Here is a 15,864-nt window from a genome sequence, read left to right as displayed (position 1 = left end):
CTTATGTTTTGGTGGGCAGACAAATTAAGGCAGTAAACAAATAAACAGGATACTTTCAGATAGTGCGAAGTACTGTGCCGGAAATAAAATCAGATGGAGGGTGATGAGTAGTAGAGTGGGGAGGCCACGTTAGATTATGTAGTCGGAGAACACTTCTGTGAAGACCTGTGACCTTATTATATTCTGAATCTGCTCTGGGTCACCACAGTTACTGTGAGCTGTCACCTGAAGGAAGGGCTCTGGTTGATCATATTTTTTCCCAATGTCATTTTTCCTTCTGTTTTCATGGGCAGGGCCATTCTTACTCTTGGAATCTTGACCACCTAGAACCTTAGTGATCTTGGTAAATTGGAATCTATTTCCCACATGGCAGGCAGAATGATCATTTTAAAAAACGTAAACCCTATCAAGTCTTTCTTATCCAGAATTTCTCAGTGACTTTCTGTGTCATTCACAATGTAGTTTTAACTTCTTACTATGGCTTATTTTTAAAAGCATTTTTTTTAGTTGTAGATGGACACAATATCTTTATTTTATTTATTTATTTTTATGTGATGCTGAAGATCGAACCCAGTACCTTGCATGTGCTAGGCGAGCGCTCTGCCACTGAGCTACAACTCCAGCCCTTCCTATGGCTTATGTGCCTCATATGATCAGGCTGCTGCCTACCTTGCTGATCGCCTCTCTGAGTGTCCTCCCTCAGCTTGAGTTTTGCTGGTATCAGATTCCTCTAACGTACTGAGAACTTCCCAGCCATAGGGCCTTTCTGTTGCTGTTTTGGATACCTTTGCTGAATATCTCCTGTGGGCATGCTCTCATCCTTCAGGTCCAGGCCAGAGATCCTTTTGAAGCTGCTTCTCCAGACTGCTTGACCTAAGTCTTACTGCCATCTCTTCCTTCCACTTTCCCATGCCCTGACTTATAGTCTTTGTGGTCCTTCTGAGTGCAGGTTGAATGAACATCAGGTGTGCCTTCAGAGAGCTTTTCTCAAACACTTCACTTGCCTGTGTTCTAGAAGCATCCCTCAAAACATTCCTTGATTCTCTTTATATCTAATTTTGCATTAAAGATTCTACCTTGGGTAGATCAGGTGTGACTGGTCTGTTTGGGTGGTAATGGTAATGCATTCTATTTTTGAGGTAACCCAAAAATGATGAGGTACTCACTCCTTTTTTCCTTTTAAGTCTCTTTCTCTATTTCTTTACTTTTATATGCAGGGGATAGGAAAGGGAAATCTCATATTTTCGAATCTGTGTCATAAGTAGCACCATGTAGGAGGCCCAGTTCTGTTGAGCTGAGCCAGTTAACTTTCTGTGAATAAATTCCTTTTGTAAAAATCACACCTAGAAGAAATATACTCACAGCTGACTTTTAAATTGATGAGGTCATGTATATGTTCACTCATGTGTATGAAGCTGCTTTAAAAAGAGAGATTTTGAATGTTAGGGTATATATTCTCCTTCCCACTCCCATTTAAAGGTGCTGTGTTTTAACAAATCATATTATCTGTAATAGCACAAATGGGAATTTGTGCTTTATAAGCCTCATAATCATTTGTGTAAGATGGATGCATTTTTATTGTCTATTAAAAAGACTAAAATAAATATTTCTTCCACTTTGGTTATATTTCAGGTCCCCACATGTCTTTTGCTGACACTGTGTCCGAGCTGGAGCCACATCTCTTGTTCTTCCAATGGATACCCCCAAGGCATAATTTCTGCACAAAATGTTTTGAAACCCTCTGGAGACTTTTTATAAGATTTTATAACAGTTCATTCAGAGAGTTTCCTGTGCCTGAAAGGGTCTTAACAGGAACTTAGCTAACAGAAGACAGTGTTTCACAACTGCCTCTTTAAGTTTTAGGACTCCAGCCTTGCTAAGTAGAATGTAAGCTAAGAGAGCTAAGAGTTAGTCTCTCTCTCTCTCTCTCTCTCTCTCTCTCTCTCTCTCTCTTTGTGGAACACCACTATTCTTAGACATTTAATCTAGGGTGGGTGGGGATGAAGAAGCGACAGCATCACCTCCGTCTTTACACACAAGGTGCCTATTTTGTGACATCTAAGCACTGGAGACTTACTGACCCACATTCTTTTTCTCCTCCTCCTCCGGGATTGACCGTGCAGGGATCTAGTACCTCAGTTAAAATGTGTTGCCACTCATGTCTGTCCCCACTGACTTTTCAGTTGTTAGAAATTAGCTCATGACCTACAGAGAGCACTGTGTCTGTACTTCTAGAGCCAGAATCCATGGAGGTAGCCAAGGAATGGACAGTGTTGGAGGATGTGAGAAAATCCTGGGCCTGAAACACAAGCTGGCCTGTTTTTCGGACATGCATTATATCTTTTCCTCTGCTGATTTCTGGTATCTTGGTAAATAACAAAGTTGAGCTCCTTTCCCCTGTTTTCCTATCAAGTTGGTTTTGTTTTACTCGTACTGGGGATGGAAGCCAGCAGGACCTTGTTCAGGTTAGGCAGGTGCTCGACTACTGAGCCATATCCCCAGCCCTTGAGCTCCCTTTGAAAATCTTTATCATCTCTTTTGGGGAATATCCATAGCTGATGCTCATGGGAGGCATAAAGGGCAGAGGAACTCTGGCCAGTGTAGGAGAGCCAAATCTGTGGGAGAGCTCTCGAGACATCAGGCGCTGTTTCTGCTGCATTCTGCCAGCTTTGTGGAACAGTATGGACCCACCCCTGCACTTGAATAAGGCACAAACAGGACATACTGCATGACCTGAAGGTCTGAGATTTGTCCCTCTGCTTGTTCACTGGGTTGACCAGGCCAAGGCTGGTTGCCATGCAACTCTGGACATAAGAGAAGCAGGAGAACTCCCCACTGAGTGCTCTGACCCCTTTGCCTTTTGTCTTTGTTTTCCCTTCCCTCAGAGGCTTGAGGGGTAACAGTTTGGGATAGGAGGACATAAAGTACACTGATTTGAAATATTGATTGTTTTGCTGGTTCCAGCTCTAATCAGTAACTGGTATTAAATCAGAAGGCCCTGACACCTTTCTGAGATCCTGAGTTCCTGGAATAGATGGGGAGAAGAGAGGTGAATTCTTTTGGGCTTCAGTAGGATGCGGAGTATTGGGAACAGTGAAGGCAGCTTCTTGATGAGTTTTTTTCCCTCTTTCCACATTTTTTATTGGTGTATTATAGTTCTACACAATGATGGGATTTGTTGTTACATAGTCATACATGCATACAATATAACAGTATAATTTGATCAGTATCATTCTCCATTAATCTTTTTTTTGGGATTTTTATCAACCCCTCCCCCCATATTTACTTTCAGCAAATCAGAGAATAAAAACAGCTTGGTTGGCTGGGTGTGTTGGTGCACATCTGTAATCTCAGTGACTTAGATGGTTGAAGCAGGAGGATTGCAGGTTCAAAATCAGCCTTAGCAACTTAGCAAGACCCTATCTCAAAAATAAAAAAATAAAAAGGGCTAGAGCTGTGGCTCAGTGGTAAAGCACCCCTGGGTTTAATCACTGGTACCAAACAAAACAAAACAAAAACCCCATCTTGGTTGATGCCAGAAAAGTTGTTTGAAATTTTTGACTATACATTCTTTTTAAAAAAATTCTTTTATTGGTTCTTTTTAGTTATACATAGCATTAGGATTCATTTTGACATCAGTATAAAAGCATAGAATATAATTTGTTCTAATTCAGTCCTCAGTACTTCTCTTTTCCCTACCCTCTCTCCCCTTGTTCCCTTCCCTCTACTGATCTTTCTGCTATTATAGTTTTTTTAAATTAGTATATTGTGGAGGTACGTAATGGTGAGATTTACTGTGATATGTTCATATATGTACATAGGAAAGTTAGGTCAGATTCATTCCACTGCATTTCCTTATCCTGTTCCTCCTCCCTTTGCTTCATTTCCCTTCGTATTCTCCACTGTCAGTCAGTTTTAATAAGGCACACTTGTAGATGAGGTGCTTCCATTTGGGCTATGTCAGCCAGGGTACTTTCTATTGTGAGAGAGAGAGGAACCAAGCCAAGCAGCTTAAGCAAGAAGAGAATTTGCTATGGTGTACAGCTGCAAAGCCCAGGGTTGTTCTGATTTTGGACTTACCTGGGTCCCATCTCCAAAGGATGTTTGCAGCTCCAGTGTCTGCATTACTCCCCTCTGCTGTCTTCTAGGATGGTGCCATTCACAGGCAGCTTCTTCCCTCACATTGGCAAGATGACTTGTGACCAAGAGTCCAAACCCAAAGCCCTGAGCTTGGATCTCATTGGCTCTTTTTTGAATTGTGACTTGTCCTTGAGATAATCCCTGAAGCTGGCCTGGCCTGAGGCCAGAGTGGCGTTAACATTAAATGAAATACATTCTGAAAGTTGGGGAGGGATGTTTTCTGGAGGAATATTAGGGTTCTGTCAATACAGGTGAAGGGGGTTAGCAGCCTAGGCACCCACATTCCTCTCATACTGGCCTAAGGAAATTGAGCAGGATAATCTAGGGAAGAGAAAGGGTTCTGCCTCCCAGATAGATCTTGGTTCTCTTTTGCATTTGGATAAATCAATTTGGGCTATCACCTGTTAGTTTACTAAAGTAATCCTGATAATTCATATTTGGAGAGAGAGAGAGAGAAATAAGAGATAGTTTTGAAGTATTGGGTACTTACTATCAGGTCTGGGCAGACTGTGAGCAGCCAAGGAACTGTAAATGCCTAGAGAATCAAGGATAGGACTGTCAAGCCGATAAGAAGGAGAAAGGGGACTACCCCTGCTGGGACAAATTAGAAAAAGTGAAAGCAAAATGCCATAGGGGAACTATTCAGTAATGCAGCAGAGTTTCATGACCCTCAGTGATTTCTTATGACCTGGACAGAATGAGAGTTGGTTCTTTATCAGTTTAGAGTTTGGGAAACAGAATGCACTCAGGAAAACTTGTTTTGTTATACTTTCTCTTTTTTTGTGAAACTGGGAGTTGAACCCAGGGCCTAGCACATGCTAGGCAACTACATCCAACTACATCCCTGCCCCGCATGAGAACTTGTTTTGGATTTGCTGATGGCTAGTGTAGATTAGACTAGAAGAGTCAGCAAAATTTTCCTGTAAAGGATCAGATAATAAGTATTTTAGGCTTTGTGGGCCACAGAGGGTCTCTGTTGTATCTCTGTATTTTCAATCTTTTTTTGGTGTGGGGGATTGCACCAGGGCCTTCTACACTGTAATCACATGCTCTAGATATTTCTCTTCTTGTTTGTATTCACAGTCCTTTAATAATGTAAAAACCATATTTAACTCGCAGCTCATTCAAAAGCTGGAGTAGAGCTGAAGTTTGCTGAGCCTTAGCATGGGTTTTGGAGTCAAGTAGGCCCAGGTTCCAGTCCTATCTGTGTGGTGTGGTAATGCCTGGGCATTTTAACCTTTCAAAGACTCAGCTCCTTTAGTTTTCTCATTTGTAAACTGAGTCTGATGAGAGTACCCATCTCAGAAGGTGATTGTGAGAATGGCTTAGAAAGTATCAGCTCTTTGGAGTTAGTTACCCTTTACGCCTTTACTTGGATCCTTTTGGCGTGACCCTTTACGCCTGTGCAGCATGCTCTGGAGGGGAAGATGAGCCAAGCTCTAATGGCCTTTGTAATTTTTATCATTGTTCCTCTTTTGGTGCCCTCTTTTTCTCTCTTCTGGACAGCACTTCACCAGGTTTTGGGAACTTGGTGCTAATCTCAGTTTCATTTCTGGTGTGTTCAGGAAGTGACCCACATTTTAATCCATATTTGGCAGTAACTGAAATAAATTGGCTAGATTCATTATAAAAATGCAGAATATGTACTTGTTTTGCTTCAAGCCTGAAATTCCCTCCTTATCCCCTTTTATCTAATTGCATTCCAATTTATCAGCCTATCAGGACTCTTATAGAAACCAGAATTATTTTTTTCCTCTTTTAGCAGAGACAACGTCGCTTGTTGAACTTGGTGGATGGATATAAGTAGGTTTTGAAAAGGACTAAATTTCTCCCCTGAATCTCAGCCCTGTCATCACCACTTTGTACAGGTAAATTATCATGGAGTGGATAGACCTTGTGTGTCCCTCCAATGGTCAGGAGCCTATACAAACTTGCCTTCTTTAAGCTTTTCTCATTCGCTTTCCCAGTAAGATCTTTCTCAATAAGGTCTACCCTACCAGCCTTTCCTGGCCCACTTCTCTGCTTTACTCTTTGCTGTGGTGCTTACCTTGTTCTAACATACTGTATAATTTATTATGGTTTTTTTTTTTTTTTTGGTCTGTCTCTCCCTATTAGAATGAAAACAGAAGGGCAAAGGTATTTATCATTGTTGTTCATTTCTGTATCACTAGTACTTAGAATGGCATCTGGAACACAGATAAATATTTGTTGAATGAATGAATGAATGCTTTAATTCTTATATCAGAGTGCTTACTACATCCTATTCTCTCTGGCCTAGGAGTCCCTAAGACTTGGGTTTGAATATGGACTCTGCCACAAATTGCCTCTGTCTGTGAGCAAATCATTTAATCTCTCAGGACCGTAGCTCTCTTATCTATAAAATAAAGGGTTAGAGTACATGATTGCTGAAGTTTCTACTAGGTCTGTAGTTCTGTGATTATAATCTCTGGTTAAAAGAGACGATGTACTGCTATTACAATTCCCACAGATATTTCCTAAAAACAGTTTGAATTTAATTGGTGGGCAAAGTGAATTGAAAAAGTCTTTGGAGGCATCTTATGCATTTACTAAAACAGTTCTTAGTATGGTTGTTTTCAAGAACATTTCCATTAGCCCTTTTAGGATGAAGTCCAGACGTCTTGATCAGGCTTCCTGAGCCCTGTGGACATTGGACCCAGCAGGCTCCTGCAGCCTCTCTTTGCCTATGTAGACACACTGTGTGTTCCAGTCCTTTGGAATCTGTTTTATTTTCTTCAATGGATGATGGATTTCCCAGCTTTAGTCTACTGAACATTTCTGTCCTTTCCTTTTCTTATTTCAGTGCTGACTGAACCTAGGGCCTTGTACATGCTGGACAAGTGTTTCCATTGAGCAACTCTCCCATTCTCCCCACCCCTCACTCCCCAGGTATTTCTGTTCCTTCTCCCAGGAGAACCTGGTACCTTCTCTACCCTCCTTTGTTTGACTAGTGCCTACTGACACAGTAAGTTGGGGAGGGATTGGCAGTAGGTTCCACTTCACCAGGAAGCTCACTAGCTAAAGTGACTATTTTGGGTTGGCTGGAGCATCTATGCAGTAAGAGTGAAAAGTTGTTGGGATTAGTTTGTGAAAGGTTTGGAGACCACAGTGAAGAAGCTGTCTTCATTCAGAGGATACTGGGAAGCCAGTGGTAGTTTTCTGAGTAGTATAGTGACATAATCAAAGCTTTATGAACTAGAGAGCCCAGCTACCTCAGCATTGAAAGCATCATTTCCCTAATCCCTAAAATATCCTTGGGGGGAATAAATGCTAGCGTTCCTGTTTGTAAATGGAGAAAAGCTGGGACACCTAATGATTAAAGGACTTATTTTAGGCGTCACAGAGAAGCAGTGCTTTGAGTCAACACTTTTTATAATTAGATAGAATTGTGATCTGTAAGATTGATGAATGTTGCAAATGTCTTCGTTCACTTCTCAAGTGGGTAGCAAGGTGAATAATCGTGTTGACAGGCTGCCCTTTAAAGTTGACTGACTCATGGATGCTTCTGGAAGATTTAGCGTACTTGGATTCTGCTGAGGAGACAAGAGGATGCTCTGGGGGATGGATAAAGGATGCTTTTTTTGTATCGTGTCTGTCTCTGCTCACTCTCTGTGATTGCTTATATCATGAGGTTTAACATCCAGGATCAAGGAGCAGGTCAATGCGATTTCCCTTCCTGGCTGGTGTAAGAAGAGGGTGGTAGCAAGCCCCATCTGTGACTCCAGTGTACTTAAACTTTAAAGAAGGGGCTTTGGTTTTTTAGCTGTATTATAGACTCCATTTTTAAAAACTGGATTTGAAAATGAAAAACTTAGGGTGTGATTGATGATCTCCCAAGAGTTATTCCCTCTCCATTGGAGGAGCAGCACTTCCCAAATGTGAGTGTGCTTCTAAATAACCTGGAGGCCCTTGTTACAATGCAGGCTCTGGGGTTTGGAGTGCTAGTGGTAGAGTGCTAGCCTAGCATGAGCAAGGCCCTGGGTTCCATTCTCAGAACCAGAACTGAAAACAACATGTATATTCTGAGGTGGGCTTGAGACTCTGCATTTCCTCCAAGTCCTGGGTCATGCAGAGGCTGTTGAGTTGCTTGTGCTAGACAGGGGTTTCCTTCCTTTCCTTTCTGATCTTTCTTCCTTTTCTCTGTGTCCCAGCCTTTCTTGTTCTTGATGTCTCAGACAGTTGTCCCTACTTATGGCTGCTGGTATTCAGTGCTAGAACTCATTGATTAGCATGTGGCTACCATTATAGCCAGAATGGATTTTTGAAAGTTTGATCACGTCACCTTATTACTTGAAATTCTTTGGTGCCTCCTCCCCTACATTGCTCTTAGAACTAACCTCAGTCATGGTCTGGGTCCCTTTGCTTCTCCAGTTTTATCTTGCATCATCTCTGCATTTTCCAACCACCTGGACCATTTTCTGCTCCCTTTGATGCCCATGCATCTCCATTACAGGGCCCTGGCACCTGCAGTTCCCTCAGAAACAGATCCTTCCACCTCTCTTCACCTAACTCCTTTCAATCTCAGCTTAAGTGCCACTGCCTCCGGAGGCCACTTGGCTTCCCAGTCTGGTGCCTTCTGTGTAGGCTAGGCCTCTCAGGTGTGTATCTGGACTCAGCAGCAGAGAAATGGCCTTGGTGGGGCATTGGTGGCTGTTGCTTTGACTCTGCTCTCCAGCGTACATGATGCAGAATTTTAGGAAGTTGTAGATTGCCCAAGTTGTTGGTTGCCTTTCACAAGCCACTCTGCCTGGAAGAGTGGTGATGGTGAAAGTATGTAAGAGGAAGAGCATAGTTTCCACCAGGGACCATATTATATCATATAAATGGGGTTATGAAGCTGCTGTTTGGACTTGGTGAACAGTCTATTTGTCCTTCCTGTAACCTGCATGCTTCTCCTTTTTCTGTTGTTGTAATTTTATAAATGTTAAAACTATGCCCCAAAGGCAATTCTTATTGCTTTGTTTTGGGGCTATAGGATATATGGCTGAGCCAAAAAGAAGCCAGATCTGATTATAACCTGGAGCCTCTTCCCACACCAGGTTTTGCTAGTCTGGCATTTGAGTGGTATCCTTAAGGCCTGCCAGCTGTGTGTCAGTTTCCTGGGCATGTGGACAGTCCTGTTAGGTAACACTGTTCCTTTCCAGCCTGGAAGGGATACCTTGACTACATCCTGCATCAAACCTCACAAACTCCATGAACTTGGTCACCTTTCCTGTTCTTCTTTTCTACTGTAAGAGTGAAGCAGTGCCATATTTGCATTTACAGCAGTGAATACTGTTAGAACAACTATGGGTGTCTGTGTATCTTAATGTCTTTACTTTTTTTCTAGAGAGACTTGTTCTTTGCACTTTGGTCCTTATAACTTAGTACAGCTTTAATGATAAAATCTCCTTAAGTGCTAATGCTAAGGTCCATGAGAGCAGGATTCATGGGTGTATCAATCCTCAGAGGTCTGCATGGTGACTAGCACATACTAGCCACTCCACAATTGCTTGTCAGGAGAAATGTCTTAATTTGTAATATAGTAGATGCTGGTGGATGCTTTGAAGCCAAGGGGGTTTGAACCCATAAAGAATTCCTTAGCAGGATTTATTCTTCAGGCCACAGGGAATGACATGTAATTAGCTTCACAGCTACATATTCATTTGCTTGATTCACAGGCTTGATCAGTGGAATGCACAATGTTATTGAGAAGACTTGATCTGTTGGGGCGAATCTAAAGGTGATACCTTTTATCCTGTTATTCTTGAATGCAGGCTCTGAGAGGCCTTACTTATCTTTCCATTGTTTGGCATGATGATCCAGAAAGCACTGATTGCAAAATAAGTAACTATAAACTATCCAGACTAAGTGACTGAATGATGAACACATTTGTCTTAGCATAAAGGTTGGGGTGTGGAGCTGGGAAGGACTATAGAGACGTGCAGCTTATTACCCTTCCCTTCTTTAGTGACTCATTGGAATCAGAGGTCCCCTCTCTCCCTCCCTCTCTCTCTTTTTGCTTCCATTACATTAAACTATCATCAGAAAGAAGGCCAAGTTCTTTTTCTTGTCTAATTCCATTATTTGTGCTTTGTTAATAGACCTGCTTGTGGGGTCAGTTCAGTAATCTCCTAACACTCTGCGACTTCCTGTGAACCTGGCAGCATGTTCTCATGTGCCCATGTGTGACTTGAACTCTCTAGCTGTGCGCATCTGTCTGCAAGCTGGAAGGTCTGAGCATCAGGGTGGGAGGAAAGCGGGGGCCGTGGCATAGAGATGGAAATGTTGCCAGCTTCATTTCTTGTTTCAGTCTAAGAAAGTATCCATACCTCCACATCGTATGGCTCTTGCTCTTTCCTGACGAGGAACATGGAGTCACAGAGGCCTCTGGACAGCAGTGTGTGTGTGTCTGTGGGTCTGTGTGTCTGTGTGTTTGTATAATCAGACATCAGCCCAATGCAGGTGCCATTTCCTGTTCTTGAGGCATCTTTAATTGCCTGATGGTGGATGTGTGGTTTAGTCAATTGGTGCACTGGGCCGATTGCTTTTTGCTTTTCTATACATTTATTTATTTATTTATTGTCCTGGGCTTAGCTTTGATTCCTTTCTTTGGGTTTGAGCTGTGGAATTTCTGTCGGAGCCTTTCACATTTTGGTTTATACATCATCCAATTCTACCTTCTGTCATCTCCAAGTTGACAACTGTGCACTGGGGAATAATAAGAGTTGTAGTCATAGTTAATAGCTGTTGCTGACACCCCGTGTGCCAGACCTTCTGTAAATCCCACAGGCGTTCTCATTCAGTCCTCAAAACAACCTTCTAAGAGAGTGATACTATCACTATTGCCACCATCTATCTGTCTGTCTGTCTCTCTCTCCAGCCCCCTCTCTTTTTTTTTTACAGTACTAGGAATTAAATCCAGGAGCACTGTACCTCTGAGCTAGCCCCTTTCTCCCTTCCTCTCTCATCCAACCTTTTAGTTTTACTTTTAGACAGGGTCTTGCTAAGTTGCTTGTGATCCTCCTGCCTCAGCCTCCGTAGCCTCTGGATTACAGGTGAGGGCTGTACCTGGCCCATCTTTATTTTTTAGTTGAGGAAAGTCATGAGATCCTCTGGAGAGATACTATATGCTCCTTTTTTGTGAGGGGGGGGGGTAAAAACAAAACAAAAACCTCCAAAGCATCGAACGAGAACAAGGAGTGGGTCTTTGCCTGAATCACAGGCATATTTTCTAGGTTGCCTGCTGAGGTATAAGATTTAGTAGAAGTGTGTGTGTGTGTGTGTGTGTGTGTGTGTACTTGTGTGTGAGTGCACTTGTGTGTGTGTATATGTGTGTTTCTTTTTTTAGAAATGTTACCAAGGAGATGGATTGTCTTCCAAAGGCAAACAGGAAGAATTCCCCTGCCTTTGGCCACTCTTGTGTTTGAAGAATGTTGCTTTACAGCTGTTTTCCCTGCAGAACATAAGGATGAAAATCCTTGGTTCTGAGCTCTGGTGGCTAGAGAAGCCCACTCCCCTTAGGGAAACACTGTGTATTCAAAGCATGAATTTAAATCCAGGCATTCATGCTTATCTCCGGTGCCAGTCATTGGTTTATGGATCCGTATATGCAATACCCCTCCCCTCCCCCCTCCCCCCATTTGATGAGAGTGGAGTGCATATGGGTCAGATTTAGTAACCTCGTGGAGAGAGAGTAAAACTTATACCAACAAGAGCATCAAAGAGGATCTATTGCCTTTTAAATCCCTGACTACTCCAAAGGCTCTGCAAGTTGAGAGGAGACAATCTGTTTCGCATGACCTGTATTGGAAGGAGCTATTTGTTTATAACAAATATACAGAGAATTTTTGTTTTTACAGTAATGGCTACAATTTTGTCAATTGCAGCCCAGCCCTGTAACGATTGGCCATGAAGGCTTATGAACAGATGTGCTGAAGTTGACATTTTTCAGATTTCATTTTGATTCTAGTCTTATTTTCTGGGCATCTTTTAAAAAGGCTGTACCTAGGCAGCAGATTTAAATTGTTTAAAATTTGATCTTTTGTTCTTCCTGTCCTTAATTCTAGTGGAAAGGTCTATGAGATGTGGGTTTGACAAAATCAGGCAGAAATGGAAGGGAGAAAGTAATTATAATCATCAGCTGAAGTGACTCTGGAGTGTTTTGTGGATTGAAGTTTCTCCATTTTATTGATGGAGAAGTAGGCATTGCAGAGAAAAATCTTAACAACTCTATTGAGATATGGTGCACATACCAAGGCATTGGGATTAAGTCAGGGACATTGAATAGACAGTAGACTGAAGTCTGGTGAGAGGCCTCTAGACCTTATTTTTAAATTTGAATTGGAAGACCTTAGGTCCACTCTCTCTAAGCCTCAGTTTCCTCACTTGTCAAATAGGAATAAAAGGCCCATGCATAGGGCTAATTTGAGGATGTAGCCAGTTGCTTTTGTGTATAAAGTGCTTTTGTGCAGTGCTGGCCCCACATGAGCCTCAGGATACAGTGACTGATGGAGACTGTTTAATCTAGCTTCACGAAGACTTCCATGAAATTTAGAAACCATCTCTCATTGGTCAACATATTTTTATGCTTAAAGAATAATGAATGGAGGGGGCTGGGGATGTGGCTCAAGCGGTAGCACGCTCACCTGGCATGCATGCGGCCCGGGTTCGATCCTCAGCACCACGTACAAACAAAGATGTTGTATCTGCCGAAAACTAAAAATAAAATAAGTATTAAAAAAAATTCTCTCTAAAAAAAAGAATAATTAATGGAAATGCAAATGTATTGTCTTATGTTGGGGAAATAAAATAGTGATCTGTGGTGCAGATTAAATCTAGGGTTGCCACATAAAGCAAAGGACACCTGGTTAAATTTAACTTTCAGGTAAACAATGAATATTCTTTAGTATACTATGTCCCAAAACATTTGTTGTTTACCTTTAATTTAGATGGTTGTTTGGTGTCTTTATTGGTATGAGATCTGATAACCATAACTTAATCCCATTCTTTCCCGTTTGCAGTCTTTTCAGATGGAAGGAATAGATATACTTTTATTTGCATCTGCCCAGTGGCTCCTGTCCTTTGTTGTTTCCAGTAGACGTCTGGCCTTTCACAAATAGCTTCCAAACACTGGTTGCATAGCAGCCAAGCATTTTTGCTGAGAAATAAGCAAGAAGGAAATCTCGCTGATGGCACTTCCTTTCACTTCATGGTATTGCTGAACTTGTGGTGAGGAGGATGTTGAGAATAGATTGTAAGAAGCCTCCCATAGCACTGTCAGCAGTACACCCTGGAGGAGTGTGTGGTCTACAAGCGGGGACTCTGGTGGCAGCCAGGGAAGCACTGCTAGGCTTTGGTAGCCAGTAAAAAGCTTTACCTGTGGAGGAGTCCAGCAATGAACACTTCCCTGTTCACATGCCAGGAGACATATGATTTGGGAACTCACAGATACAAAAGAATAAAAGACCTGGTCCTTGATAACTGAGGAATTTCATATAGTTTTATAGAAAGGTAGGACCAGCATGTGTCAGTAATTACTGTAATTTATAGAATGCTTCCTTTGTGACTTAGCATCAGCACTATAGTAGGTGCTTTCCATCAAGCAATGTCACAGTAATCCCATACAGTCCTGTGAGTGCAACCTAAAATTATCCCCATTTTCCATGAGGAACCTGAAGCTTGGCCTGGTGGCACATAAAGTCAGTCTGACTTGAAAGCATCTGTTCTGTTTTGTCTCCTTATCAAATATTGCATGATAGGCTGAAGTGTATGAAATTTCTATTATTTAACCATTTTGCCCTATAAAAAGAACAATTTCATGTAGTTCAACCTAATCAAAAGAGGTAAGCCCAGTGTATATACTACACATAAGTGTCTATTATGTAACTATTTTGCATAACTTGGTGAGGTTCACTGGAGTGAATGGAACATGTGGACCCACTTAAGATTTACTAGAGAGGCTTCTGGGAAATCAGTCTTCATTCATTCACTCACCCACTCACTCATTGTCTTGCTCACTGAACAGAACTTACTGTGTTGTGCTAAGTATTTTATTAAGCATGTTTTAAATAGATTTAATTGTTTGTTTAGTATTGGGGATTGAACCCAGGGCCTCATGCATGCTAGGCAAAGTGCTCTACCACTGAGCTACATCCCTAACCCTTTTTGTTTTTTTATTTTGAGACAGGGTCTGGACAAGTTGCCCAAGCTATCCTCAAACTTGCAATCCTCCTGCTTACCCTCCCTTGTAGCTAGGATTTCAGGTGTGCGCCATGACAACCATTGAAAAACTTTTTTTTTTATATGAAAAATTTTCCTCCTGCCCATTTATAGTCAACCCTGTTCTTATCCTCAGGCAACCAGTAATCTGTGTTTTCTATGCTGACCATTTTCTGAAAATTTCATTTAAATGGGATCATACTATGTGGTCTTTTGCGTCTAGTTTCTTTCACTTAACAATATTTCCCAGGTTAATCCAGGTTGTAGTATAGACCCACTGGTTGATTCCTTTTTATTGCTGAATAGTATTCCATTGTGTGGTTGAACCACATTTGATTTTTCTATTTTCTGTTCATAGACATTTGGAGCATTTCTACTTTTTAGGATTATGTACATTGCTACTATTTCGTTTTGTTCAAATTTTTATGTGGATGTATGTTTTCATTTCTTTTGGGTAGATAACTAGAAATGGAATTGCTGAATTGTGTGGTAAGTTTATGTTTAACTCAAGCTGATTTTTGAGGAGGGAGAGTGAAAAATGTATTTATTTGAAGGCTCAAAAGTGAGTCTTAGGGTGGGGGAGATAGCTCAGTGGTAGAACATTTTTACCTAGTATGCAAGAAGCCCTGGGTTCAATCCTCATCACAAACCAATCAAGCAAGCAAGCAAATCAAGAACTTCTGTTTTGGGGCTAGAACATAGCTTAGTGATAGACTGCTTACCTAGCACATTTAAGTTCCTGGGTTTTATCCCCAGCAACCTACGAGTACAAAAAATAGAAATAAAAAGTGGGACTGAGATTTGCATCAGTCCCAAGGCAATTCTGACCTGGATTGAAGTGCCACATCGATGAGCCAGAGCAATTTTAAACTGGAAAGCCCAAGCCTTCTCAAAGAACTGCTGGACTTGGCCAGCGAGATCCTAATGTCTCTACCCTCTAGGAAGATAATAATGTTTGTTTTTGAATATTTCACAGAGTGGGCAAAAGGTTCCTCTTTCCAAAAGTTTCCTCATTCCTGTCTCTGCACACAGGTATTAAAATGTCGTCTTATAACTGCCCATTGGTGATAGTCTTTAACAGGAGACTAGCAGAATTAGCAAATGGGGACCAGTCCCCCACTTTACTTTGAGAAAAATATGGACAATGTAATGTAATGAGTTTTTCATAAGGCTAAATTTACGTGATTCGTAGGTCTGTCTTATTCTGAGAGTGTATCTTATTATTTTGAAATAGTTAAGACTTCTTTTTTAAAATTCAGTGATGGTGATATACATTTCTGTGGTTATACATGATGTTAAATTATTGACAACCAAATGTGTTTGTGATTGTATTTAAAGTTGTTTATTGAAATTCCCAATGCTGGAGACTACTTCTCTAGGGAAGGTTTGGGTAAAGGAAAACCTTTGGGGACAGGAGGGGAGACCTCAGTTGGCATCCTTTCTAATTTTTTTTTTTATTGTATCTGTAAGCATTTAGGGTGATGCTTGGATGACAACCAAATAAAA

At 41.4% G+C, this 15,864-nt stretch overlaps 1 protein-coding gene across 7 annotated transcripts in view; it reads left to right on the top strand.

Annotated features, from left to right (window-relative positions):
• Positions 1-15,864, top strand: part of Arhgap26 (Rho GTPase activating protein 26) — a 411,097-nt gene that overhangs the window by 22,644 nt on the left and 372,589 nt on the right. Inside the window, exon 1 of one of the 7 annotated variants that reach the window (XM_058584259.1) lies at positions 4,115-6,008. The exons of the other annotated variants lie outside the window; for them this stretch is intronic. The gene's annotated coding sequence lies outside the window, so the exon portion shown is untranslated. Of the gene's footprint in view, positions 1-4,114; positions 6,009-15,864 lie in introns of those variants that run through there. 7 annotated transcript variants of the gene reach the window in all.

Source organism: Marmota monax, unplaced genomic scaffold (genome assembly GCF_021218885.2).
Source record: "Marmota monax isolate L192 unplaced genomic scaffold, Marmota_monax_Labrador192_F-V1.1 WCK01_AAM20220418_F8-fsc00006, whole genome shotgun sequence".
In the NCBI taxonomy this organism is placed as follows: Eukaryota; Metazoa; Chordata; class Mammalia; order Rodentia; family Sciuridae; genus Marmota; species Marmota monax.
Note: the sequence above shows the minus strand (reverse complement) of the source record. Positions and strands in the feature narration are given on the sequence as shown.